The sequence below is a fragment of the Macaca thibetana genome, chromosome 11 (genome assembly GCF_024542745.1).
Source record: "Macaca thibetana thibetana isolate TM-01 chromosome 11, ASM2454274v1, whole genome shotgun sequence".
Classification (NCBI taxonomy): domain Eukaryota; kingdom Metazoa; phylum Chordata; class Mammalia; order Primates; family Cercopithecidae; genus Macaca; species Macaca thibetana.
In genome coordinates this window covers 123,293,770-123,321,341 of record NC_065588.1, presented here as the reverse complement: position 1 = coordinate 123,321,341, position 27,572 = coordinate 123,293,770, and the positions used below count along the sequence as shown (strand labels likewise).

Genomic DNA, 27,572 nt, shown 5'->3' with positions numbered 1-27,572 from the left:
GTCTTAAAACTTAAGACTCCTTGGCTTCCATAAAACTCTTTTAAAACCCCTGGGAGTCTCTGCCAAAACGAAAAGCGTGCTAAGTCCCTTATTGGTAAGATCTGAATAAACAACTTTTGATGACCTTTACAGGTGGTCCTCATTCTGTGGGTGGATTTTACAGAATAAAACATCACAAAAGCCAAAGAAAGGTTGGCGGGGTGGGCAGAGTAAGTAGGAAATTTTCTTCAGATCCCAAAGGAGAAAAAAAAAATGCCTAAATGTATGTGCAGCATTATTTTCAAAAGAGATTTTTGTTCTTAAAGAGTTTCAACTCATCAGCTTCAGCCCTAAAGCTTCAATATAACAAACGGTGTTTATTAGGTAAAGGTGCCTCATGTATCTCTCCTGATAAAAGCAGCGACTCTTTCATTGCATTTCATCCAGCTGAGTTGCCTAGAGATTAAATGCCTTTTAATAATATCTGCTGAACTTTTTCTATACCCCTGTGCAGCCTTAGCCACAAAATCCATTTAGCCATTATTCACTGCCAGACTAGAAAGAGGTTTCCCTGAGAAGAAGAAATTCCACCTGTGGGCCACAGCCTGGAAGAACCACAGGACCACAGCTCCCGGCCCTTAGAGTTTCTTGCCTGCCCTTTCTGGCAGCCTGCCCTACAGATTTCAGATTTGCTTAGCTAGTCCCTAGCACGTGAGCCAATTCCTTGGAACCTTTCTCTCACTTTCTCTTTCTTTCTCTCTCTCTTTTTCCCTGCCCCATGTCCTACTGCTTCTGTTTCTCTGGAGAACCTTGACTATCTACTGATAGGTCTGTTAGTTAGAGTCACTAGGCTCTGATCAAATTCTCATTCTGCTAAAATCTTCCTTCAAATTTATTAAGTCATCAATTCCTGCTTAGACAGGTATATGGGGAATAAAAAGGGTAGGTGCCTGCTGAGCAAGGTGTCAGATCTCTGGCAACAAAAAGTGATTTACTCACGGGTAGTAAGAAGAATTTACCAACAACAGTATAGGTTTGAAAAGGAAAGGGTTTTTTTAAACTTTTATTTTAAGTTCTGGAGTACAAGTGCAGGTTTGTTACACAGGTTCGTTAGTTTGCTAAGGATAATGGCCTCCAGCTCCATCCATGTCCCTGCAAAGTACATGCTATCTTTCTTTTTTATGACTACATAGTATTCCATGGTGGCAATTCCTCAAAGACCTAAAGACAGAAATACCATTTGACTCAGCAATCCCATTACTGGGTGTATACTCAAAGGAATATAAATAATTCAAATATAAACATACATGCGTGCATATGTTCATTGCAGTACTATTCACAATAGCAAAGACATGGAATCAATCTAAATGCCCATCAATGATAGACTGAATGAAAAGGGAAGTTTTATTAGAAAGAAAGAACACTGCAGAGGAGCTCAGCGGGAGCCTCAGCAAGAGAAAACTGAGCCCACCACAGTGGATGTTCCTTAGGGGTGTGTATGGACCTTAAAGCAGGAGCTTAAGGGTAAGTTTGGACCATATTAGCCATGTAGGTCATGATAGCTGATTACATTTGTAGACATTCTGGTGCCTTGATGTCATCAAGGGTTGCAAAATGAGGTCTGACGCATATGCATTGTGGAGCGTGTAGAAATTCTAGTTACTTATACATTTTGGGGAAAGAAGGCTGGTACCAGATGCCTGCTTTGGATAATAGGGAAGTCTAATTACTTCTGAATTCCACAGGTAAGGAGCTTTGCCTCTAGAAGTCCTGCTTGATGAGTACCAGGTGATCTTTGCTCTCCTCAGTGTCTGCTCCTGGTCAAAACTCTCACTCTGAAACAAACAAGCAAACTAACTAATGAAAATCCTGAAAACTGGGCCGCTAGAACTTTTCCAAAGTTCTCAATTCGTTAAAATTCTTCCATCAAAATTACAAACCTCATGCATTGCGATAAAAATGTAATGTATATAAATGAATTATTGTGGGGTGATGTGTATGTGATAAAATTATAAACTCACTCTTCCTTCTCAAGCAATGTATTTCATTGATTAGAGGATGCTCTGTGTGTGTGTGTGTGTGTGTGTGTGTGTGTGTGTGTTTCTTTCAGGAAAGAATAACCTACTATTGGAAGTATGAAAATTGATTTTAAAGATTCCCACTGCCCTTCATAATTCATCATTGTATATAACAAGGTGAAATTTATGTTACCTAACTGAATTTGGTGGTGCAATTTGGCAGTTAATTATTGTAAAATTGTGTTTGTAACCAACAGTGACTGTAATCGGATGTCAAGTTTAATTGTGTCTTGAAACCTAAATGGCATGTCCTGGGAGATACCACGTCCTAGACAAGGCGCCTCAACGTCAGCCAAATACCTCCTCATATGGGCCGTGTTTTTGTTCACAAGATTGGGAAAACATATGCTATGGCTGATATCATCAATATGTCATGAAAACATATGCTATGGTTGATATCATCAATATGTAATCAACACAAAATAAAGCAGCTCCCAAAAGAAAGGCGTGACCCGGCCAGACCATAACATTCCAACGTGGAAATGAAAGACATCATTTTTTGCCTGCCATGAAGAGAAACTAGATCTACAGAAAGAGGGGGAAATGCAGGGGGGCAGAGAAAAATAAATCTCAGAAAAATAAAGCCTCAGAGCTTTTTGTTTCCCTGTTACGGAGACCCCATTCCAACTTAACTTTTGTATTCCATGGGACATCTTGCTTCTCATAATAAATTGTCCTTTTAAGCTCTGCTGACTTGAGAAGATCTCTTTTACATATAGCTGTAGGATGCTAACTTAAGTAAGTATCTGGTGGGTACTAGACTGGTAGAATGGCTGAAACCAGAGGAACCTAGTCAATTACAGTAAAAGCTCAGAAGTCATAAATGTGTCATACAGCAGTAGAATTTATCTCTGAAAATTGGAAAGTTTATATATATTTCTCCCATGGGTTCTTATTTTAACACACTTGTTACTTATAAAATGTTAGACATAGAAGGACTTTTCAAGATTATCTAGTTCTGTAAATCACACTATCCAGAATAACTGTTGCTTTGGGGGACATTTGACCCATTTTGGAGGGGAAGATGGCCTCGCATCCAATCAGCCTTTCGTTTGCTGGGCGGTCCCCACTGTGTGACTCCTGATAAGGGCTGAGTTTTAGATCCGTTTGAAGATGTCAAATGAGACCACAAATCTTCTTCCTGCTTTCTGCCAGCTCAGGCACGGGAAGGAGAGCTAGACGTGGCCCACTGAATTCCTGCCCTGACATTTGCATCCAGCAGCAGGGACACGAGGACAGAACCAGTGGCAGCTCCAGCATCCAGTTCACAACCACATTGCTCCTCCGCTACGTGGTCTGCCCAGCCTCCAGCAATTCCAGCTGGCTTCCTCTTGGCTGTTAGTGGATTTGGGGAACTACCCATTAATTTTCAATAAATTCATTTCTGTTTAAGTCACATCAATACTGTTACTGTTATTTGCAGCCAAGTTCCCTGGCTGATCCCATAACAGAGGATCATTCAGCTCCCCTGTGTCCTGCCGGAGACAGAGCTCATTTTCCAGGGTAATCCAGTTCTCTTTGGGGTAGCTCTTGGTATGAAGTCTTTTCCCTAATGCTTCTACCCATTGATTATAGTTTCGACTTTTGCAAACATAAATCTATGCCTTCATTCTTTGGTTACAAGTAGCATAGGTTTCTTGGAGGTTAGATAAATTAGGATATTTATATGCATGAAAGAGAGAAGAAACAAGAAAAAAAAAGAGAAAGAGAGAAAGGACAAAGGAAATAATAAAGAAAGGCCATCTAAATGGTTCAAATGTGCTGTCCACACTGAACAGCACATCGAATGCCCCAGAATGAACCCAGAACGCACGTAATGATCCTGTTGTCCCCTCTGTCTGGGTCCCGTGCTGTCTCTGAGTCTGAGCGTCACATCACCCTGGACATGATCCTCGTATTTTCACACTACCTGGCCTTGGAGTGCCAGGCACCCTCTCCCTTTGGAGATCAGCTGAAGATCAGCCATTCAGCCTCAACACTGGAGGGAAATTGGCTGCCCTGGACATGCGGAGAGATTCCCTTGTCCTGTACTTTCAAGTATCTTAAGGGATGCCCAAGGGTAATTCTGACTGCTTTTGCCATCAAGACTGAAGCAGTATTTTTCTCTGTATAGCCACGTGACTTACTTACTCCCCGTCTCTCTCAAGTCTTTCCTCCAGTGGCAGCTTATCCAAAAGGGTCTGTGGACCATTACGTTGAAACAGTAAACCCTGTTCCTGACCACTGACTTCAAATGTACATTCCCTGGATACCTTTCTCAATACCCTGTTTTTCTGTCTGCCCTGCCATATTCATTTACCTGTGACTTAAGAAAAAAATTTTTTCCCTCTACAAAAATATAAGCTTCTCGGCCAGGCACGGTGGCTCACGCCTGTAATTCTAGCACTTTGGGAGGCCGAGGTGGGTCGATCACGAGGTCAGGAGATCGAGACCATCCTGGTCAACATGGTGAATCCCCTGTCTCTACTACAAATCCACAAATTAGCTGGGCATGGCGGTGCGTGCCTGTAATCCCAGCTGCTCAGGAAGCTGAGGCAGGAAAATCGCTTGAACCCAAGAGGCAGAGGCTGCAGTGACCTGAGATCGCACCACTGCACTCCAGCCTGGCGACACAGTGAGACTCCATCTCAAAAAAAAAAATATATATATATATATATATAATATATAACATATATATAATATATATATTCATTTATACTTATTTATTTATTTATATGTATATAAGCTCCTCAAGGACAGAAGACACATCATCCTATGTATTCTATAACCTCTGCAGGTACAGTGATGGCTGTCACAGAGCAAGTGTACAATAAACACTAAGAGAGCACTTGCGTAGATACCTATTATATAAACTCAACTATCAGGCAGCCTGGGAGAGCCATCCTCTCACTCTCTCTCTTGCTTTCCGAAAAGGCTCCCATACAATATTTATTTCTTCCTGTGAATTCTCTTACCTTTCCCACTGGATTCATTGGTGAAAACCTTTAACACAGACTGAACAAATTGCAGCTTCCATGAGAAGGGAGAGCTGTGTGTATGTGGGTGGGGAGGGGGTCAGCTAGAAAGTGGTTGCTGGGAAACCACAAACAATGTTCCTCTGAGTTGCAATGATGACAGAGATGTCAGATTGACTTTACAGTTAGAGCTGCATCTTAGAGAACCTAAAAGAAGCTGGGCACAAATGTCTAGGCTGACTTTGGAGAGTTCTACTGATGTAAACATACCCGTTGGCTGAAGTCCCAAGTCCCTCACGGGCTATGTGATAATGAACAATTTTGTCATAGCTCCGTGCCTCTGTTTCTATATCTCTAAAATAGGAATGAGGGAAGTTTCTATAATACCTCAGGGGGCTAATGTGAGAATTAGATTCATTCATGTATTCACAGATGTCTATTTAGAAACTCCTATGTTACAAACATTGCTTTACTTCTCAGAGATACAGTGGAGAATAAAATAGGAAGAACCTCTAACCTTGAAGTACATAAATACATAAATAACAAGGGTGTTTCAGGCATTGAGAGGTGCTGTGTAGAAGACAAATAGGGACCAGTTTAAATCCATGTGCATTTGTTAACTGTGGCCGTGATGGTTCTGCAACCAACCACAGCACCTCAGAGCCCAAGCAGTCATCATTTGTGGCTCAGACATTTGTGGATTACCTGGGGACTGGCTGATCTATGCCGGACCTGGCTGGGGTACCTTGTCTTCAAGGGGTTGTGCTCTGTATGGCTGTCACTTTTGTCTTAGAACCGATCAGCCCAGGCGTGTTGTTGCACAGGAATGGCAGAGGTTTGTGACAGACAGTGGAACATTCAAGGCCCTTTAAACCTACCTTAGCACAGGCACTCTGCCCCTTGCACCTCATTCTATTGCAACCCAGGTGACATGACTGAACAGAAATCCAAGGGATGAATAAATTCATTCTGCTGTTTTGTTGGCAGGAATTTGAAGCTCACTGATCCCAGAGGTCCTAAATTATGTTTATATCAATAGAACTCTCCAAAGACAGCCTAGACATTTGTGCCCAGCTTCTTTTAGGTTCTCTAAGATGCAGCGCTAACTGTAAAGTCAATCTGACATCTCTGTTATCATCGCAACTCAGGGGAACACTGGAACATGGTATACACACAAGGAAGGCTTAAGGAATTAGCACCAATGATGCAATTGATCCCAGAGGCCCTACTGAATAGTCACGCTCAGCAAAAGCCTGAATCGCTGGAAGAATCTGAGCTAGAAAATATCGGAGTTACAGATGTCCAGGTTGAGAAAAATCCTCCAGCCAAGGAACTCATTTAGGGAAAAGGTTAGACAGTAAATGGAATATAAAACGGCTGGCGAGTCCCAAGTGTCTTGAGGCAGGGAAAGGCCAGGGATTGGTGGCAGCTGGCTGGACCCTGGGCTGGGGGTCCGGGGCCATGCTACTTTTGCATGCTTAGAGGACATGTAAACCACAGACAGGGAACCTGGTCCCGAAAGGTTCATTTTTCCCTGCTTGCTCTACTGAAAATAATGACAGCGTATAAAATATCATGTGTATATTATATAGAGACCTCTTGAAAAGGTAATAAATTCTTGGGATTTGGGGCACAAAGGTGGAAGCAAATCTTATTTTATTGCTCAGTGATCCATCCTGCTCAGCCTGTCTCCCTCCTTAATTTCTGACAATCCACAGGCTCCTCCCGAGTCTCTGCCTGGGGCTGTGTTTGGAAAAACAAGGTCACATGAACCACTGGGTAAAAGGGAGGCAGGGATTTCTCAGCCTCACTGACTCTGTCCTTAGTGGCAGGGAGATTCTCTTCTGCAGGGGTGTAGGGTCTTGGGTGCAAACAGGTTCCTATTCAGTGGCAGGGACTACATTACTCTCTTGTATTGGTACAGATGCCCCTTGTGTGGGGCATTCTCAGGCATTCCAATTCCAACTGACGTGGTAGCTCAATTTATCTACGAAGAATTTGCTCAAACGCTGTTTCATTGCTTGTCTAATGTTATAGCTGCCTCCTTTGCCTGCTGTGCTTTGCCAAAAGCTGTGTGTCTCGCTCCTGTAAGCGGAACTTGTCCCTGAAACTTACCTCACCTCTTTCCACAGAGGTCTCAGTTTTCAAAGTTATTGTGCTTATGTTGATTAGCCATTTTATTTCCTTATTGTTAACATAAGAGTAACATATGCATGCAGCTTTCATTTTTCTAAAGGAAAACCAAACTTCATAATTTTTTGAATGGAATTAATAAAAACCAATTAATCACGGTTATGCCTACGGTGCCATGTTCAACAACAGATGCTTCTCATAGAAATTAGGTTGGAATAATAACAGGAGAGGAAAAGCCCAGTCATTAGTACTGCCAAGAGTGCTAACAAGACTGTTTCATCAATAAAACCGCTGGGAGAGGAGTTCTTAGCATCCAGGGCTGGCAATGATTTACTGTGTGCCTTCAGTGGGGCCATTCCAACTTCCTGGGCCTCAGTTTCCTTAACGAAACCTAAAAAAATAACATAGTTCCTTTTTCTTTTTTTCTTTTGTTTGAGATGGAGTTTTGCTCTTGTTGCCCAGGCTGGAGTGATCTCGGCTCACCACAACCTCCACCTCCCAGGTTCAAGCGATTCTCCAGCCTCAGCCTCTGGAGTAGCTGGGATTACAGGCGTGCACCACCACGCCCGGCTAATTTTGTATTTTTAGTAGAGACAGGATTTCTCCATGTTGGTCGGGCTGGTCTTGGACCCCCTACCTCAGGGGATCCACCCACCTTGGTCTTCCAAAGTGCTGGGATTACAGGCATGAGCCACCGTGCCACCCATAGTTCCATTTTTAATTTGACCACAAAACAGCTATTTGGGGGAAATTGGTCTGCGAAAGGGTGGAGGCAATGTGACAATTCCCTTGTAAATGGCCTGCATTTTTTTTATTTAATGGTTATCCTTTGGATTCTAGATATACAAATCTGTCCCCTGAGCAACCTTGGGTTATTCATACACATTTTGGCTGCTGTCTATAGTTCATTGAGCTTTTGTGTTTCCATCTTTTGTCACATAGAGACAGTATAGCCAGATACAGAGATGATTTCAAATCCTTACTTCCCCACTGTCTCAATAAGAAAGGGTTATGCAGCTTTTTGCATTTAGCTGGGCCGTGTAGGGAGAGTTATGGAGCATCATGCTCGTAAAACACTTAGCAGACCATCTGATGCATTGTGCGTGGGGACACTCACCAAATAAGTTGATGTTACCGTCATGATTTTGAGGCTTCCTGGAGTGTGCTGGGGCACAAAACTAGTTGTGGCTACCTCACCAGATGCCAGAGACAGGCCCCAAATTCTCCTGCTGTTTTTGTTTGTTTGCTTTTATGTCTTTATATATAGTATCAGGGTGTGTGAGCAGAGTTTAAACTCAAGCCCAAAATAACAACCAGCACGGGAAACATCTGGGTCCATCAGACTGGTGAGAGGGACCCTATTATGGGCCTGGGTCAGGAGGACTGGAGACTGGGGTGGGCTTACCTTCAGTCCTGGGTGGAAGAAATTTCATCTTGCGCCATTCACAAGAAAGCCTTGTGCTTTGGAGGACTTACAAATGCTTCAGTGACCTTCCCATTCTGGCTGGTGGGGATTGTGAGCTCTGAGTACTTTTGTGAGCTCTGAGTGCTTTTCCCTCCCTCCCATTGAGGTGGTTCCTCCTTGGCTAACCTCACGTGCATGTGTGGATCAGAATCCGGCTGAGGACTTCACCTGAGCTTTCTGTATAGCCCAAGAGTTTCTTCTAGGTGCAACTTTCCTCATCTTTGTTAACTCTGCTTGCAAATGTCAGCTGCCATTGTCCCCCCAGAATCCCTACTCCACGGCAGCAGCTGAGGAAGTTCACCAGGCTTCAGCTGGGTCCTCGCTCTGTGCAACGTACGCAAAAGTCTCTCTAGGCAATGGACGGGGGCAGCCATAGGGTCCACCCTGATCATTTCCCATCTCTTAGGGAATCACTGTCCTACATTGTCTGATGCCTAATGTCTTGAAGACCATTATTTTATATAATTTTGGTTTTTTTTCCAGGTGAGATCATGAATCTAGTCTTGATTACTTCATCTTGGTCAGAAGGAGACTTTCCATCTGTGTAGTTTGCTGAGGTGAAAATCCAGATTTTTGCAGTGGCATTGGGCCAGCACTGTGGCTCCATGTGATACAGTTTCCATTCTGTCCCGTTCTCGGGACAGTTTTTGAGGCACCACACAGTCACCTCTGTCTAGTCTGTTTACCCACCCCCTCACCCGCCTGGTTATTCTGCCTGTCCATCCTTGCTTCTCCTTTTTTCTAGTAACTGCATTCCATGTTGTCCTTTGAGGAGCTGTCATTTGACCACTCTCCTTTCATGTGGAAATCCTTTAGAATTGGCTTGATCATCAGAATGTGTCCTGTCCCTTCCTATAATGATGGCCTCAGAAATGCATATGTGACTGAACACATGTAACGAAGAGTCCTCCAAGAGAAGAATGTGGTCCCTAATGGTTCCTGTGGAGGGAATTTTTGTGGAGGGTTCTTATTGCAGGCATTCAATTACGTGCCTTGTTCTGAAGTGACCACTGTGGTTAGGAGGAGGAAGCTCCACTTCACCTGTGTTTGTGTGGGGTCTGAGTATGATTTGCTAAACTGGTAGAATAAAAGCATGGCACTGCACATTCGTTACCAAATGGAAAGAGAATACGGCCAATACACGAGAGCGAGAGACACAGAGAGATTGAATATTTGGGAAAAGAAGGAAAATTCCTTAGGAGACTGTTTAGGACATTGAGGGCCTGGCTCAAAAATATAGCAACAGTCAACTAATCTAAAGAAATTTTCCAGATAAATTTTATTTCCATTTTTTTGTTTGTTTGTTTGTTTGTTTGTTTTTGAGAAGGAGTTTCGCTCTTGTTGCCCAGACTCGAGTGCAGTGGCTGCGTCTTGGCTCACCACAACCTCTGCCTCCCAGGTTCAAGCGATTCTCCTGCCTCAGCCTCCTGAGTAGCTGGGATTACAAGCATCCACCACCATGCCCGGCTAATTTTATATTTTTAGTAGAGACGGGATTTCACCATGTTGGTCAGGCCGGTTTCAAACTCCCAACCTCAGGTGATCCGCCGGCCTCAGCCTCCCAAAATGCTGGAATTACAGGCGTGAGCCACCGCACCTGGCCTTATTTCCATTTCTTATTGGAAACTTTGTCTGTGTGTTTTTAAGCCAGAATGGTTGGGATTTAGTTATTGGTACATAAAATCATCCTACTATGACATTCATCGTAAAGCTGTTCACACCGCCCTTTGTTAGTTAGCCCTGCTTGTACAGGCACAGTGTGGGTCGCGGATTATGCCAGCACCCAGAAACCCCAGTCTGAAGGAGGAGTGAGGCCCCAGCCATCGCTGGAAGGGATGGCCTGTACAATTACTGGGTTTTTTCTAAGAGTTCTGAAGCACAGCATGGAGGGTTTGGAAGTTAGGTATGCCCTTTACTTCACAAATAACAGCAGTTAGATTGGCCCTGAACTGCCTCCTTGTTTTGATTTGTTGAAACTGGATGAATTCAGGCGTGAGAGTGAAGGGCTCCCAAATCCTTAGGTTATGCAGAATGTGTACACTAAGACCTACTCTTAAATATCTTTTTCCCTGCTTTCCTCTTGCTACAGAGAGAAAGCACAAAAGATTTTTATAAAAGGTGATACTGTTGGCATAGGAGATGGGAGGAAAAAACAGTTTTCCAACTTGGTGATCATCTGTTGCTAGTTCTCTTTCCTTCTCCCGGATCTGGTTATCGGTGGATCACCGTGTCCTCTGAAGGCTCTCCCAGAGCTGTACTGGGGATTGCAGGGATATGAGGACCACTTCATAAAAGCTCGCTTTTTTTTTTTTTTTTTTTTTTTTTAGATGGAGTCTCTCTCACTCAGCCACCCCGGCTGGAGTGCACCGGCAACCTCCGCCTCTCAGGTTCAACAGATTGTCCCATCTCAGCCTCCCAAGTAGCTGGGATTACAGGCACCCGCCCCCATGCCCGGCTAATTTTTGTATTTTTTTTTTTTTTTTTTAGTAGAGACGGGGTTTCACCAAATTGACCAGGCTGGTCTTGAACTCCTGACCTCGGGTGATCCGCCCACCTCGGCCTCTCAGAGTGCTAGGATTACAGGCGTGAGCCACAGCGCCCTGCCAAAAGCTCACCTTTAATTCAGCTCCGTCTAACTTGTGTTTCTCCTGTGCATTTTTTTTTCTCAAGGCGTTGGGATTTCTGCAGTGACCAGAGCTGCTAATTAGTTATCACAAGCTTTTTCCTTAGGGGAGATAAAATGGTTTTGATAAAATCAAAGTGCTTCTTTCTAATTCTGATTCCATTCCTTTGTTCTTTTTTCTTAGGTCCCCAGCTTACAAGGGGACTGGCTGATGCTTCCTTTTACTTTAGACTGTTTCTTCGCCAATGTTAAATGGTAAATCCATACCTGATGTATCTGTCATTGATAAAGTTCAGGTGGTATTTCAAGTTTCTATAGAAGCTTTCTCACTTCCTGCGTGAACATTTTCTAAATGGAAAGATTCTTCCTTCCATAGGATATTTTCAATTTGAGTTCTAAGAAATGTATTTGTTAGATTTTTCTTTTTCTTTTTTTTTTTTTTTTTTGGTTTACTATCTGTCTTCTAGTTTTTTCCTCTAGGAGAAAGTGTTTAAAAGCATGAAAAGGTTTCTCAAAAGGAACTTTGCCTAATGGACAATGTGGTCTTCATTTTATAATTCACTCTTTATATTTAATTTCAGATTTCCACCTTCTACATTATTTTCTATTGGCTGGTAGATACGTGATAGTCAGAAACGTTTCCATCAGACACTTAAACTAAATCTGTCATTTAGGGTTTGTGTTTTGTATCCATGAGAGTTCCAATAATTTCCTTCTGTCTATTCAAGTCCTTCTCCCTTTCTTTCCAGCCTTCAATTTCTTGTAAAAGAAATTTTCAGTGTTTTTAAAGACCAGAAAGTGCTTTCTTAGGTTGTGAATTATTTTTCTGCCAGGCTGGTAAGCTGTTTTCACTCAAGTGACTTAGAATGGCCGGGCTTCATCTTACAGAAACCATATCTAACTTTGAAAGTGACCCATATACACACTTCACCACGGACAGAGGGGGCTCACCTGTGGCTTATTTTCAACAAGGCCCCTTTTATCATTATACAAAGAGATAGACCTGTTCATATTAGTACTAACTGATGACAAGCCCAGTGTTTCTAACTCACTCAAAGAGCTGGCCTATCTTGAAGGAAGCTCAAGAATTTCCTGGGTTTATAATCTAGTCAAATGTGTTAAGAATTTTACAACATTTTTCACTTTGCCAGATAGTCTTTTGATTACTTGCTTTGTCCGTGTTAAACTATGTTTGTTTGTTTGTTTGTTTGTTTTGAGACAGAGTCTCGCTCTGTTGCCCAGGCTGGAGTGCAGTGGCACAATCTCGGCTCACTGCAAGCTCCGCCTCCCGGGTTCATGCCATTCTCCTGCCTCAGCCTCCCGAGTAACTGGGACTACAGGTGCCTGCCACCACGCCCAGCTAATTTTTGGTATTTTTAGTAGAGACTGGGTTTCACCTTGTTATACAGGATGGTCTCGATCTCCTGACCTCGTGATCTGCCCACCTCAGCCTCCCAAAGTGCTGGGATCACAGGCATGAGCCACCGCACCCAGCAAATTATGTATTTTTTAAAGACTATTAAGAAGGATTACTTACCATCACCTCCCCAGGAACCAGGAGGACTTGTGTATCCCCTGAGCCTTCAGACACCCCCACTGCTAACGCAGAGCTGGGAGTAAAGGCTTGTGGCCATCAGCAGACCTAGTACAGTAGCCAAGGCCCTGCATGCCTGCCTCTGGTGGCCAGACACCAGCTTAGACACAAGACCACACTGGACCCTGGGGAATGTGGAGCTTGGAATGCAAACAAGCACCCGGCAACCAGGACAGGCTACCAGGGACTAGAGAGCCAGGAGGCTTCATTGGGTAACAAAGTTCTACCCAAGCATTCTCTCGCATTCAACCTGGGGAACGAGACAGCACCTGGTTTCACACTCACAAGGCATGAGACTGTGTGCAGCCAGAACGACCAGCAGGGGGTGCAAAGGCCACTCCAGGCACCTGCTGGCCTCAGAGAAATCAGCAAATCAGGAAATCAGGAAGCCCACTCCTGCTATCCTTTCTCTGCAAGGAAATGTGCCAGGGGACTGCAGCCCAGACAGTCGGCAGTAGAGGACTCATGAAGGTCATTATCACTGCTTTTTCCTCCTCTTATTGAAACTCTTCCCTCTGCAGCCCTGGAAGCCTGATCCTACCTACAGGTGTCAGAGAAATCTCCCTCCCTCAGAGTCCTTGTCTGGTTTGTTTTTGATCCGGCCACAAATACTAGGGCAGAAAAATAATGGACGGTACAAAGGTCTTTACTGTCTGTTGTTGGTTTGTTTTTATTTATTTATTTTTTTTGAGGTGTTTTCCCATGATAATGAGTGCAGTGGAGGCATAATATATTTCACGTTGTAAACCAAAAAGTATCTGAGACAAGACTCAATCAATTTAGAAGTTTATTTTGCCAAGGTTAAGGACGTGCCGTGACACGGCCTCAGGAGGTCCTGAGAACAAGTGCCCATGGTGGTCAGGCCACGGCTTGGCTTTATACATTCCAGGGAGACAGAAGACATCAGTGGTCCAGAAAGGCGGGACAACTCAGAGTGGAAGCTTCCAGGTCGTAGGCGGATTCAAAGATTGTCTGATTGGCAGTTGGTTGAAAGAGGTTGTCTAAAGACCAGATATCCATAGAAGAGAAGGTCTAGGCTCAGATAAAGGGTTGTGGAGACCAAGATTCTTATCATGCAGATGAAGCCTCCAGGTAGCAGGCTCAGAGAGGATAAATTGTAAATGTTTCTTATCACACTGTAAAAGGTGTCAGACTCTTAAGTCAATTCTCTCCAGGATCAGGAAAAGAATTTTTAAAAATGTTTATAAGCTCAATTATTTTATTAATTTATTGTTAGCAACTTTGAGATCTGATTAAGAAATCTTTCCTAAACCCAAGATAGCAAAGAGTTTTATCTTCCGTTTTCTCTTAGAAGCTTTATTCTTTTAATTTTAACACTTGGGTCTATAGTGTCTCTCAAAATCAAGTAATGGGTCACTTCAGTTCCAAGTGTAACAATGAAAAGTGAAAGCTGTGAATTACCTCTTTCCCTATATTTTCACAGTATCTTTGTGCAAAGAAAGCAGCAAAGAGAATTGCATCATATAAAGAGTGAATTAAACCATCTAAAGGAGTAAAAAGTCGTCATCACATGGACAACAAATTAAGACATAGCATCCATCTCACTATTTGCAAAGTGGTTTATTCCTACAGACAATGCAGATATGTAAAAAGGTTTTTCTATAGTTTCATCCTTTGTAGGACCTAAGGAAATAAGCCCACATTTTGAAATAAAATTTTTAAAAATCGTGTAAAAAAATGACCTACTGTAGCAATGACGTTTTGAAGACATCTCGTAGAACATGAAGATCGCCCAGTATTATGAATTAATAACATGATTGCTTTCTTGGACTGGGAGGATAATTTCCCTAATGGACATTAAAGTGTTTGGATCGTTATTTTCCATCTGGAAAGTGATAGTGTCCTGATTGTGTCAAGTAAGGGCACCCCATGAAACATAGGCTCAGGTCATGTCCTTCTCCAAATTTTCCTCCATTAAAAAATTCTAAAAAATAAACACAGCAAACATGGCACCATAACTTATCTAAATTTTACAAATTCATAAAGAGATCATTGATGCATATTAACGATGTGAATTTTAAAAATCTGATATGTAGTATTTGCATTTTGCAAACAAAAGTCAAAATAAAGGTATACTTTTTTTCATGAATGCCATTTTTCATTTTCAAATTCCACTTTTTCTTCTTTTATTGGAACTGCATTTACTACACGGCATACATGCATAGTGAGATCTGGAGAGAAAATGCTGGGATCTGTGGCTCAGGTTTTCTATATTCTAGGGGGAACAAGTTTCCCCTAAATTACCTAAATTATGTTTACATAAATAATTATGTAAATTTAGATTGTTTGTTTTTAGGAGACAGGGTCTCACTCTGTCACCCAGGCTGGAGTACAGTGGTGTGATCTTAGCTCACTGCAACCTCTGCTTCCTGGGTTCGAGAGATCTTCGTGCCTCAGCCTCTCAAGTAGCAGGGACTACAGGTGTGTGCCACCACACCTGCTAATTTTTGTATTTTTTTTTTTTTAGTAGAGATCGTATTTCACCATGCTAGCCAGGCTGGTCTCGAACTCCTGACCTCAAGTGATGTGCCCACTTTGGCCTCCCAAAGTGCTGAGATTACAGACATGAGCCACCACCCCCAGCCATAACTTTGTGTGTGTGTGTGTGTGTGTGTGTGTGTGTGTATATATATATATTTAAATATATATGATTATTTATATTAAGAAATAATTATTAATAAAATAATTTATTTTTATAATTATTTATAATAATAAATAATATATATATTTAATTAATATATATATATTTGAGACAGAGTTTCATTCTGTCACCCAGGCAGGAGTGCAGTGGTGCAATCTCAGCTCACTGCAACCTCCGCCTCCCAGGTTCAAGTGATTCTTCTGCTCAGCCTCCCGAGTACCTGGGATTACAGGGGCCCGCCACCACACCAGGCTGATTTTTGTATTTTTAGAAGAGACGGGGTTTCATCATATTGGCCAGGCTGGTCTCGAACTCCTGACCTCGTGGTCTGCCCACCTCGGCCTCCCAAAGTGCTGGGATTACAGGAGTGAGCCACCATGCCCAGCCTTTCAGGATCATTTTCTGCCAGCTTTTTAGATTCATAAAAGCATGCAGTTTCACAGATGAGTTTCACAAAGACAATTTTTAAGTTGTATGTCTATTATTATATGATGATTGTGATGTTTGGAAAAGGGGGAGCCATTGATCATTAAGACACATCCAACTAAGACTTCCCTTTCCATACCAATGACAAAGGATGGCATTTGCCAAAATGGCAAAGCTGACAGTTTCGTGAAGTGCGTGGTAGCCAACAGGATGGCTTGTAAAAAGTTTAGTAAATAACTCGCCCCCTAATCCTGAAACATCTGCAGCAATCTTCAGGGATCCAAGCAACTCCTCAGTTGTCTTGAGTCTTTCTTATGTCTCCAGAACTCTGCATGTCTGGCCCAGTAGCATCTTTCACTCTTGGCCCCATACAAAACTCTTGCCCTTACACATATACATAATCAAGCTATTAATGCAAAAGAGCAAAATGGGAGCCAAGGCCTCAGCTACTAAAATGCTAAGTTTTTAGGTAGTTTGCTCTGCTGATTAGAAAGTAAGAAATATTTGTCCTGCTTCTCTTATCATCAAATGGGGACATCTGGAAAAAAACTTTTACTCAGGTTTGTAGGAAAAAGGAAAGTTAATTTTTTAGAGATTCAACTTCTTTATGCCTTTTCAGATTAAACTTTTTTTTTTGAGACGGAGTCTTGGTCTTTTAGAACTGTAGTACATTGGCACAATCTCAGCTCACTGTAACCTCCCCCTCCCAGGTTCAAGCGATTCTCCTGCCTCAGCTTCCCGAGTAGCTGGGATTACAGGGGTGTGCCACCACGCCCAGATAATTTTTGCATTTTTAGTAGAGATAGGATTTCACCATGCTGGCCAGGCTGGTCTCGAACTCCCAACCTCAGGCAATCGGCCCTCCTCAGCCTCGCAAAGTGCTGGGATTACAGGTGTGAGCCACTGCACCCGGCCGATTAAATACCTTTTAAAATTGTTTACATTACTTTCAATTTCTGCAAAAAGAGCATGTGTGGAAAAAAGTTAATGCATGTTTATAAATCTAAATGTCAAATTACACAGATATTTACTTTTTCTTGTTTTCAGCAGCTGGAAATCTAGGAGCAGAAGCCCAGCATAATGATCTCTGAAAGCCTGGATGCACGGATTCCTCTCTTACTTCCCAAAACCGTGGGGTAGAAATGTGAGTATCAGCATGCTGCACAGACTTCCACAGATGTCCAGGGAACTGAATTTCCAGAAGTTAATCATCTATGTTCTTTCCCAACCCCCGCTTCAGTTTACATATCGCAGGCGTGTTTGTTGAAAAGCAGTCAGCTAGAAAATAAGAGTGGCTATAACCTGTGCTGCCCAGTGATCAGGGAAAGAGAGCGGATGAAACTTCGATGACTTTCTGTTAGTCTGATGAATATCCACGCCAAATGTAAGATTAGTTGAAGGCCTTATCGCTTCCCACCAAAATGTTCCTTCACTTGCTGTATAGTACATTGAAATGTAAAGTTATGGGTTTGTTTAACAGTTTAATTTGTCAGTGGGCATTCAACTCTTCTATTTGTGTTTTTACTTTGAGCTTAGTAGGAGCAGACAAATAGAGGTGACCCCTGTTTTCTTCCTGAAGCCATTTTTCAGGGCAGAAGTGCCTTAACCACTTCATTGAGAAACCACCTTTGCATGCAGTACCCTGAGTTGGCTTCAGCACGCCAAGCTCCACACCCTGGGAAACACCCTGCTTTCCAGGTTGTTTTAATCCCAGTGCTCATGAGGAAGGACATGTCCTGTCTCTCGTCCATGAAAATACTCCCACAAAACGAAGTCACACCCAGGATCTGTGAACGGAGATACCGAGTGGTGAAGGAGACTCATTCCCTGATGCAATTCAGGTCGCACAAAGTAAAAAAGAAAACAAAAACCCTTTTCTGTTGAGGATACAGATGCGAAGAAAATGGAAAATGCCTTTCAAAATGCACAAGCCTAGTTTTCTTTTTTTTTTTTTTTTTTTTTTGAGACGGAGTCTCGCTCTGTCGCCCGGGCTGGAGTGCAGTGGTGCGATCTCAGCTCACTGCAAGCTCCGCCTCCCGGGTTCCCGCCATTCTCCTGCCCCAGCCTCCCGAGTAGCTGGGACTACAGGCGCCGCCACCACGCCCGGCTAGTTTTTTGTATTTTTAGTAGAGACGGGGTTTCACCGTGTTCGCCAGGATGGTCTCGATCTCCTGACCTCGTGATCCGCCCGCCTCGGCCTCCCAGAGTGCTGGGATTACAGGCTTGAGCCACCGCGCCCGGCCACAAGCCTAGTTTTCTAATTATGTTTCGGTGAACATGCCGGTGAGCTTACCTGTGTGGCTTGGTATTGAGGTGGGTTTTCAGCTACTTCTCCACCAAATCCTTTGAAAAGCAGCAGTGGCAGAAACAAATAACCCAATTAAAAACAATAATAGCAACAATAAAAAAAGAAAAGATAAAGAAGAAAGCAGTGGTTTTCTTTGGCTAGCTGAGGAACTTTCTACTAGGCGTTAGCAATTGCTTTGCAAACTTTTTTTTTTTTTTTTCAGCAAATGCTTCATTCTCTAGACAAATTTCAAGAATTTTCAAGCATCAGCAGACTCAATTCTTCACCTCCATTTTAACAAAGAATCAGCTGAATGCCTGTGTTTAACAGTCAAGCCCATTAAACCTGTGATTTGTACGTTGCTCACACTCTTTATTCCTATTAGCAAGAGATGCTAGGAGAACTTCTTGGTCATCAATTTGATGAGTTCCGAGGGGAATGTGGGTTTAGGTTGTGGCGTTCATATACATAGACATCTGGCTGAACACATGTACCTAAGAGTCCTCTAGTTTTCCTTGCTCTACTGAAAATAAAGACAGAATGTGTAAAATATAATGTATATATTATACAAAGACCTCTTGACAAGGTAATAAATTCTAGTGATTTGGGGCACAAAGGTGGGAAGCAAATCTCATTTTGTTGCTCAGAGATCCATCCTGCACAGGCTGTCTCCCTTCTTAACTTCTGACAATCCAGGGGATCTTCCCAAGTCTCTGCCTGGGGCTGTGTTTGGAAAAACAAGGTCACATGAACCACTGGGTAAAAGTGAGGCAGGGATTTCTCAGCATCATTGAGGATGGATGACTCCTATTCAACATAGTATTGGAAGTCCGGGCCAGAGCAATCAGGCAAGAGAAAGAAAGAAAGGGCATCCAAATAAGAAGAGAGCAAGTCAAACAATCCTTATTTGCAGATGACATGATCCTATATCTCCAAAACCCTACAGTCGAGACCCAAAAGCTCAATAAGCTGATAAGCAACTTCCGCTGTCTCATTTGTAAGTGGGAGCTAAATGCTGAGAACACATGGACCCATAGAAGGGAACAATCACACTGGGTCCTGTCGGAGGCTGGAGGGTGGGAGGAGGGAGAGGATTAGGAAAAATAACTAATGGGTTACAGTAGGTTTAATACCTGACTGACAAAATAATCTGCACAACGAACTCCCATGACACAAGGTTACCTAGTAACAAACCTGCACATGTACCTCTGAACTTGAAATAAAAGTTATATTTTAAAAATAACAATACAATAGATGACCTGAACATTTCTGTTTTGAATAGCTCAATCATCAGCCCTTTGTGGTCATGAAAATGTCCAAGGTAATTCCTCTATGTCCTTCCAGGTCTATTTATTAAATATGCCAATGGCTTGATAGAGCCCACACTGAGGTCTTACTAGCCCAATATCTGCTCTTTTAGCCATCTCGTCTTAATAAATTAAAATACTGTCTCATTTTCTTATTCTAAAAATCTTGATTTGCTTAGTATTGTATTTGCTTAATATCAACAATATAATACTATTATTTCAACAATAATTTCTATTTTAAAAGCTATTTGAGATTTGAGTAATTTCTTTTTTCTTTGACAATTATTTTTCCAGTCCCTGTGTTCTTGACAACTGCCTCTTGAGCTTGAGCTTCAGAGCTCATTCATATTTTTCCTGATCCACTCATTTTCATGACTTGATTGAGCATACTTGTTGATTTTCAATCTCAGTACACATCCCATGAAAGTTTCAACTTTGCTAGGATTATGGATGTGAATGCTTTTCTAGTCACTGAAAAGATGGATTTTCTCACTGCTAAGTTGAAACAGAATTTTGTTCATTTCTTATTTTTCTTTTTATTTTTTTAAATGACAGTTTTAATCTGCAGCTGTTTCCTAGGGGTTTTCTTTTTGTACTTATTAATGCTGGTTTTATATTTGAGCCTGGGTGGCAAAATATGTTTTTCAGAAAATACTCATATGAAAACAGGTGTTTTCTTTTAGATTTTTTATTTTCATACTTTTCCAATGAATGTTCAGCCACCAGATAACAAAATACAAGAATTGCATGTGATTCACAGATATTCCCCCACCTTTGCAAAATTCATGTTGAAAATTGACCCTTTCTCACTGGTTGTTAATATTGGTAAGTAAGATCTCTCATGCATTGCCAACATAAGATGTCAATGAGAAAAGGAAGGAAACAAAGTGAGGATAAGTTGATTAGTTTCTATTAATAGGCAGTACAGTATGGAAAAGTAGAGAAAACCTGAAATTCAATATGGATTCCATTAATTAAAATAAAATGGCTAATCTCTTGGAGCTAGAGACTATCATTCTTAGCAAACTAAGGCAGGAACAGAAAACTAAATATCACATGTGCTCACTTATAAGTGGGAGCTAAATCATAAGAATTTATGAACACAAAGAAGGAAATAACAGACACTGGGGTCTACTTCAGGGACGATAATAGGAGGAAGGAGAGGAGTAGAAAAGGTAAATATTGGGGCCAGCACGCTGGCTGAGGCCTGTAATCCCACACATTGGGAGGCTAACGTAGGTGGATCACCCGAGTTCAGAAGTTCAAGACCAGCCTGGCCAACATGGTGAAACCTCATTTCTACTAAAAATACAAAAAAATTAGCTGGGTGTGGTGGCACACACCTGTAATCCAAGTTATTCAGGAGCCTGAGGCAGGAGAAGCTTGAACTCGGGAGGCGGAGGTTGCAAGGAACTGAGATGTGCCACTACAGTCCAACCTGTGCAACACAGTGAGACTCTGTCTGAAGAAAAAATACAAGAAAAAATAACTATTGGGTACTGGGCTTAATACCTGGGTGATGAAATAATATGTACATCAAACCCCATGACCTATGTTTACCTATGTAAAAAACCTTCACAAGTATCCCAAAACCTAAGACAAAAGTTAAACAAAAATAAAACAATAAAATTTTAAAATTTAAAAAATAAGTAAAAAATAAAATTAAAAAAGCCATGGCTAATCTCAATGAATTAAACTTCTGTGTAAACAAAGTATGTCTCAAATAAAACATAATATTTTTACAAATAAAAAATATTTTTACATGTTTTAAAAAGACCTCTAGAAGTCAAAAACAACAGAAAAAAACCACAAGAACAAAAAACAAAAAAAGCGAACAACAGTAAAACCCACAACAAGCAGATGTTGTTATAAATGTCTGTGAAAACAATGAGCAGTGTTTGTTACAAATAAGGCAGCTACATTCTTATTTCCTTCCACGGGAGACTGGGGGTTGTGCTATTTGTGGTACGTTCCTCTTGGCCAACAGGTGCGCCATGTTGGAATCATTCCTGAACCACTCTCTCCTAGTTTCCTTAATGCTCTGTGGGATCACGGAGGTGGTCTTTATAGTCTCAGTGTATTCTTTCAGTATAAGGGCATCAATTTCACACAAGCCTAGTCTCACACCAAGGGCAATAACTGTCCACTGTACCTTACCGGTATCAAAGAATTAAACATCTGTCAAATTCTTTCTCATTGCAAACAGCTGTTTGTCATGAGATGGGTATCAAGGCCTTTGGCTGAATTTATTTCTATGAATTAGCACTGAGCCAGTACCAGGTCATATATAAAACCATTCCTAATACTTCAGCAATGCCTATGTGGGCTGTGTTAAAAGCACACCCTGGCTTATTACATATTTGCATTTGATTTGCAGGCCTCTGACACCAGAGATCTAATTAATAATCCCCTGACAAATTATTCTGTGCTAGATTACCCTCTATTGGTGACCAAACTCACAGCTCCAACTCTCTGAAAAACAGAAAGCGTGTAGTAGAATTCAAACATAAGAAAGTTTTGTTCGTTTGTTTGTTTGGTTTTGAGACAGGGTCTCCCTCTGTCACCCAGGCTGGAGTGCACTGGTGTGATCATAACTCACTGCAATTTCTGCTTCCCAGGCTCAAGCAATTCTCCCGTCTTAACCTCCTGAGTAGCTTGGAATACAGGTTTAGGCCACCACACCTGACTTGGTGATTCAAAAAATTAAAAAATTGTTTTAGTTTTTTGTAGAAACGGAGTCTTACTATATTGCCCAGGCTGGTCTCAAACTCCTGGGCTCAAAGGATCCTCCCACCTCGGTCTCCCAAAGTGTTGGGATTACAGGCATGAACCACCATACCAGGCCCATATGAAAACATTTTAAATCTGCAAGTACCCCAGCCCCATATCTTCGCAGACCCACTTGATGTTATCGCTGTCAAACAGGATGGAATTTGTGTATGGTCCGCTGTCCTCTGGCAGGATGGTGGTGTAGGAAGTGAACTTGACTCTCTTCCTCTTTGGGCCTGAAGAATTCATAGGTTCATTTTTAATTTCTTTCTCATAGACGTAGTCAGAAAGTCTAAATAGTTGGCTATGAGAAGTCTTCTGGGAACTGCTGTTCAGAAGGAAATTTCTCTCCTTGAACTGCAGGCCCCTGTCTATCATGGTTGTGCACTCCTCCGATGGGAGTGTAATGCCAACAGGGTTCTCCAAAAGTCTCACTTCATTCCCAAGCCAGACCCAGTCGTGAGAATGGGGGACATTGCCCTGCTCACTCACAGCAAACCTTTTGTGTCTGTGTTTCCAGGAAAACGCCATGCAGTTGATCAAGAAGACCAGAATGGCCAAGAAGGAGACGCAGAGCAGGGCATACATGCCTATCTCGAACTCCGTTAGCCCCCTTGAGGTCACTAGGATTACTGGGCTCCAGTGACTTCTCTTGAGTGGGGAAGCTTGTGAAGCTGTCTGGACCACCATTTTTGAGTCATTTATTATTTTCTTCCATGGGAGACTGGGGGCTTATGCTTTTGTTGGTACTTTCCTCTTTCAACATGACCAACAGGTGACCCTGTTGAAATCATTCCTGAACCGCTCTCTCCTGGTTTCCTTCACTCGCTATGGAATCACTGAAGTGGTCTTTACAGTATCAATTTATGCCCTTGATATCATTGCCGTGTCTTTGGTATTCATTGCTACTTGGTTCAAATTTGACCTCAGCATTTCCTTTACTCATGGCAAGGACACTCTTCCTCTTGGTCTTCAAACAAGGTCACTAATCATCATGTTTAACTTAATCAAAAGCCCTTGGCTTTCACCCTCCACAACCACAAAGCATCATCTGAACTCAAGACAGACCAACCACTTCATGTAATAATGAGACAGTAACCATCTCATTGAACCTTAAAGGTGACATTGAAACATCAACATACAAAAATTCAAAAAGAACCAAAAGTTTGTGTTATGATAAATATATTTCATACTTGAAAAATTTATTCACATAAATGTTGATGCCAAAAATTATTTCAATATACAGAATTAGAAAAATAACCTCTAGTGCTCTGTAAACTTAAACAGTTCTTGACATGCATCAGACGGTCATTAGTGATGATCTCTATCCCACTGATGTGAAGAACAATACATATTAATAAGTACATGGAATTAGGAAGTACACATTGACTTATTTCACATTCTATGACTGAATTTTATTTTGTCCCTTCTTAAAATATTTTGAAGATTAGGAAATACATCCAAATTATTTTAAAGGGCAACTAATTAGACCACCACTCACAATAATATTATTTATACCAGAACAGATAGAAAAAAAGGCAGATAAGGCAATACACTCCTAGCCTGAGGTATTTGGCAAAAGGATGCATTATAATTCCATTCTGCTTCAAAGACATAATGCTGCTGATACTCTTTTTAAATGATCTGCTAAAACTCTAAAGATGTGGGAGCATTTTAGAACTGGCAATAATTATAGTGAATAGGTAGCAATTTGGTACTTACTTGTAGTACCTGAAATGGAATTTCTAAGTGTCAAAAACTGCCTGCTTTGGTAAAAGTGGAAAAATAGAATCCTTTTGCCATGGTCTAACAGAAGCCTGTCAACTGCACAGATAAACTTGCTGCAAGGAAATGGCATTTGGACCTGTGATGGGTATATAAAAAACATCTGAGAAGAAACTTTTTCCATGTCATGGGGCATTGCTGTAAAGCACAGGACAGACTGAACAAAAAGCAGAGAGAAGCTTCAAGAATTTCCATCTCAGCTGCAAGTACTTGATGCTGATCTTCCTTGCGGGATATGAAAACTGAGAGGGACAAGTTATCCTCTGATATGGTTTGACTGTGTCCCCACCCAAATCTCATCTTGACCTGTAGCTCCCATAATTCCCATGTGTTGTGGGAGGGAGCTGGTGGGAGATAATTGAAACATGGGGGTGGTCTCCCCCACACTGTTCTCCTGGTAGTAAATAAGTCTCATGAGATCTGATGGCTTTTTGTAACTCCTTTTGCTTAGTTCTTATTTTCTCTTGTCTGCTGCCATGTAAGAAGTGCCTTTTGACTTGACCATGATTGTGAGGCCTCCCCAGACACATGGAACTGTGAATCCATTAAACCTCTTTTTCTTTATAAATTAGCCAGTCTTGGCTGGGTGCGGTGGCTCACGCCTATAATCCCAGCACTTTGGGGGGCCGAGGTGGGCAGATCACAAGGTTAGGAGTTTCAGACCAGCCTGGCCAATATGGTGAAACCCTCTCTCTACTAAAAATACAAAAATTAGCCAGGTGTGGTGGCGGGCGCCTGTAGTCCCAGCTCTTCCGGAGGCTAAGGCAGGAGAATCGCTTGAACTCGGGAGGCAGAGGTTGCAGTGAGCTGAGATTGTGTCAATGCCCTCCAGCCTGGCTGACAGAGTGAGACTCCATCTCAAAAAGAAAAAAACAATTACACAGTCTTGAGTATGTCTTTATCAGTAGTAGCATAAAATCGGACTAACACACCCTCACCAACCTAAATCTCAAGAGTTTCTGGGAGTCACTCATCTTTAGGAACTTGAAGGATATCCTAGGAAACCACTCTCTTGTATCTTTAGGTAAGTCAGCCAAGAGCCACACGCCCAGCTCTGTGTTGATGACCAGTCACCCAGGAAAATCCCCGTCCCTTATCCAAGAGGGAGCTAAGAGAGGGAAAGAGGATATTCAAAAACAAAAGTGAAAACCTGTGTCTCTGCTCCATACGGTATAACCAAACAAAAACAACCAACTTTGAAATATGTATAGGAAATATGTATATATGTATACACATATATATGTGTATATATACTGTATAGGAAAACAAATCATTTTAATGGCAAGGATGTTTTATTTTTAATAACAACTTTATAACACCATTGATGTTTATACCAAAATATGTTCCTAATTTACTGCCAAAAGTAGGATTTGCTGAAATGGTTTATTAAAGCATTTCGTAATTGTTTGATTTCACCTGCCAATAGAAAGATTTCTAAGGAGAACAGCTTACTGCATTTTATTTCTTTGATTCAAACTGTAATAATTTCATACATTTATAAAAGGGCATGAATTAGCTTATTAGTAATAATTTAAAATTTCAATAAGAATGCACATCTTGTTGCTGAGCATTCAAAGTGCATGAATCATCACATTAAAAAATTAATATATATGCTGATAAAATGGAGTAAGTGTAAGACGGGTGTGGTGGCTCATTCCTGTAATACCAGCACTTTGGGAGGCCAAGGCAGGTCGATCACCTGAGATCAGGAGATCGAGACTAGCCTGGACAACATGGTGAAATCCCATCTCTACCTAAAATACAAAAATTAGCCAGATGTGGTGGCAGGCTCCTGTAATCCCAGCTACTTGGGGGGCTGAGGCAGGATAATTGCTTGAACCTGGGAGGTGGAGGCTGTAGTGAGCCAAGATCGCACCTGGGTGACAGAGTGAGATTCTGTCTCAAAAGAAAAAAAAAAAAGGAATGGAGCAAGTGTAATAAAACAGTTTAAATGCTGGTGCTTAGCTGTCTCTCCCTACTTCATTACCTTCGAGTTTGACATAGATATTTATGGAATGATAACGAGTAGACTCTGAAAACTTTCCTAGGTACCCTAGGAAAGCACAATGGAAAAAGGAATTTTAAAATTTTAATGGCCTAAAGGCATCAGTCTAACCAATTCAATATTCACTTGAAATTTAGTTCTAGAGAGAAATGTACCATCATTAAAGCAGCTATGGAGAAAATGAATGTTAGGCAACTAACTTGTTGGACTAACACTTTATATTAACAATTTAGTTTCATTAAGAGTATCTATTGATCAATCTCCAAAATATTACTCTGTATACATTAGCTAGAAAATATTTTCCATAGTTGTATAAGAAATAATAGAACACAAGACTCTAGTAATTTTACATGTTGTGCCAAAAACGGAATTTTAAATATTTTTAAATATTTTTATTCACTGTCCAACACCAAGTACAGCCAATGGTTCGACTCCAAAATTAGACAGTAAGGTTCCTTATCTTCCATGGGTAATATACAGAAAGTGAGGGTTATGTTTGAAGAAAAATATTGTTTTTATTTATGTTTTCACTGAGCTTTTCCTGTCAACTTAGGTCACATTGACGACGTTAGTTTGTTTTCGTTCACTACAATCCTGTGATGTGAAACTGGCTTGTATGTTTACTCTCATTTCACTGATAAGTAAAGGCTCAGAGAATTTAGAAGGTTTGCCTACTCACCCATCTCACAAATGACCTTGGAAAAACCTGATTCCCAAAATCTCTTGGGCCCAAGCCTTAAGTCTGCAGAGGCATCACATGGCCGTGATACGAATTTTGCTCCTTAGAGCTGCCTTCTTCAACAAGGCCACTAGATTCCTTGAAGTCAGACATGCGTGAACTGTGAATGTGTCTAAATGTCCCAGTCCACACTTTATGAGTAGCCAAGTGCAGCCAATATCTTATTACGCAGACAGCTGCACTCCCTGGGCTCAAGGTATTCTCCCACCTCAGCCCCCTGAGTAGCTGCTCCTCACTCTTAAAGACCCTTTGACCACATCAGGTCAGGTCAGCCCGGAATCCAGGATAATCCCCTGATTTTAAAGTCAACTGATTAGCAACATGAATCCCATCTTCAACCTTGATATCTCTTTGCCATGTAATGTAACACATTCACAAGTTTTGGGTATTGGGATACATACGTCTTTAGGGGAGTCGGTTCTTACTTTGTTTACCACAGGAGATAACTAAACCTTCCTGTTAGTCATTTCATTTTGCTGCTTGGCAGTGGAGCATGGCTCATTTGATTCAGGGCCACTCCTGTGCTCTGTCCCTCAGTGACAAGCCCTGTGCATTGACCAGTCTCAGGCCCAAGACGGGGGTGGTCATGCAGCCATCCTCCTAGCTGCAGTGTTTGTGGAAGGATGAACACATAGTCTAGGCAGAGGTTCCTGAGTTCTTCCTTGGGATTTTCCCATCTAGGGCTGATAGGAATGACCCCTTCTTCCTCCCTGATAGACTGTACTGCTACAGTATGAGTTCAGGACTTCCTGTACTCACCTTTCAT

At 41.7% G+C, this 27,572-nt stretch overlaps 1 pseudogene; it reads right to left on the bottom strand.

Moving 5' to 3' along the window:
- Positions 1-10: 10 nt before the first annotated feature.
- On the bottom strand, positions 11-27,572 carry LOC126931675 (transmembrane protein 132B-like; annotated as a pseudogene).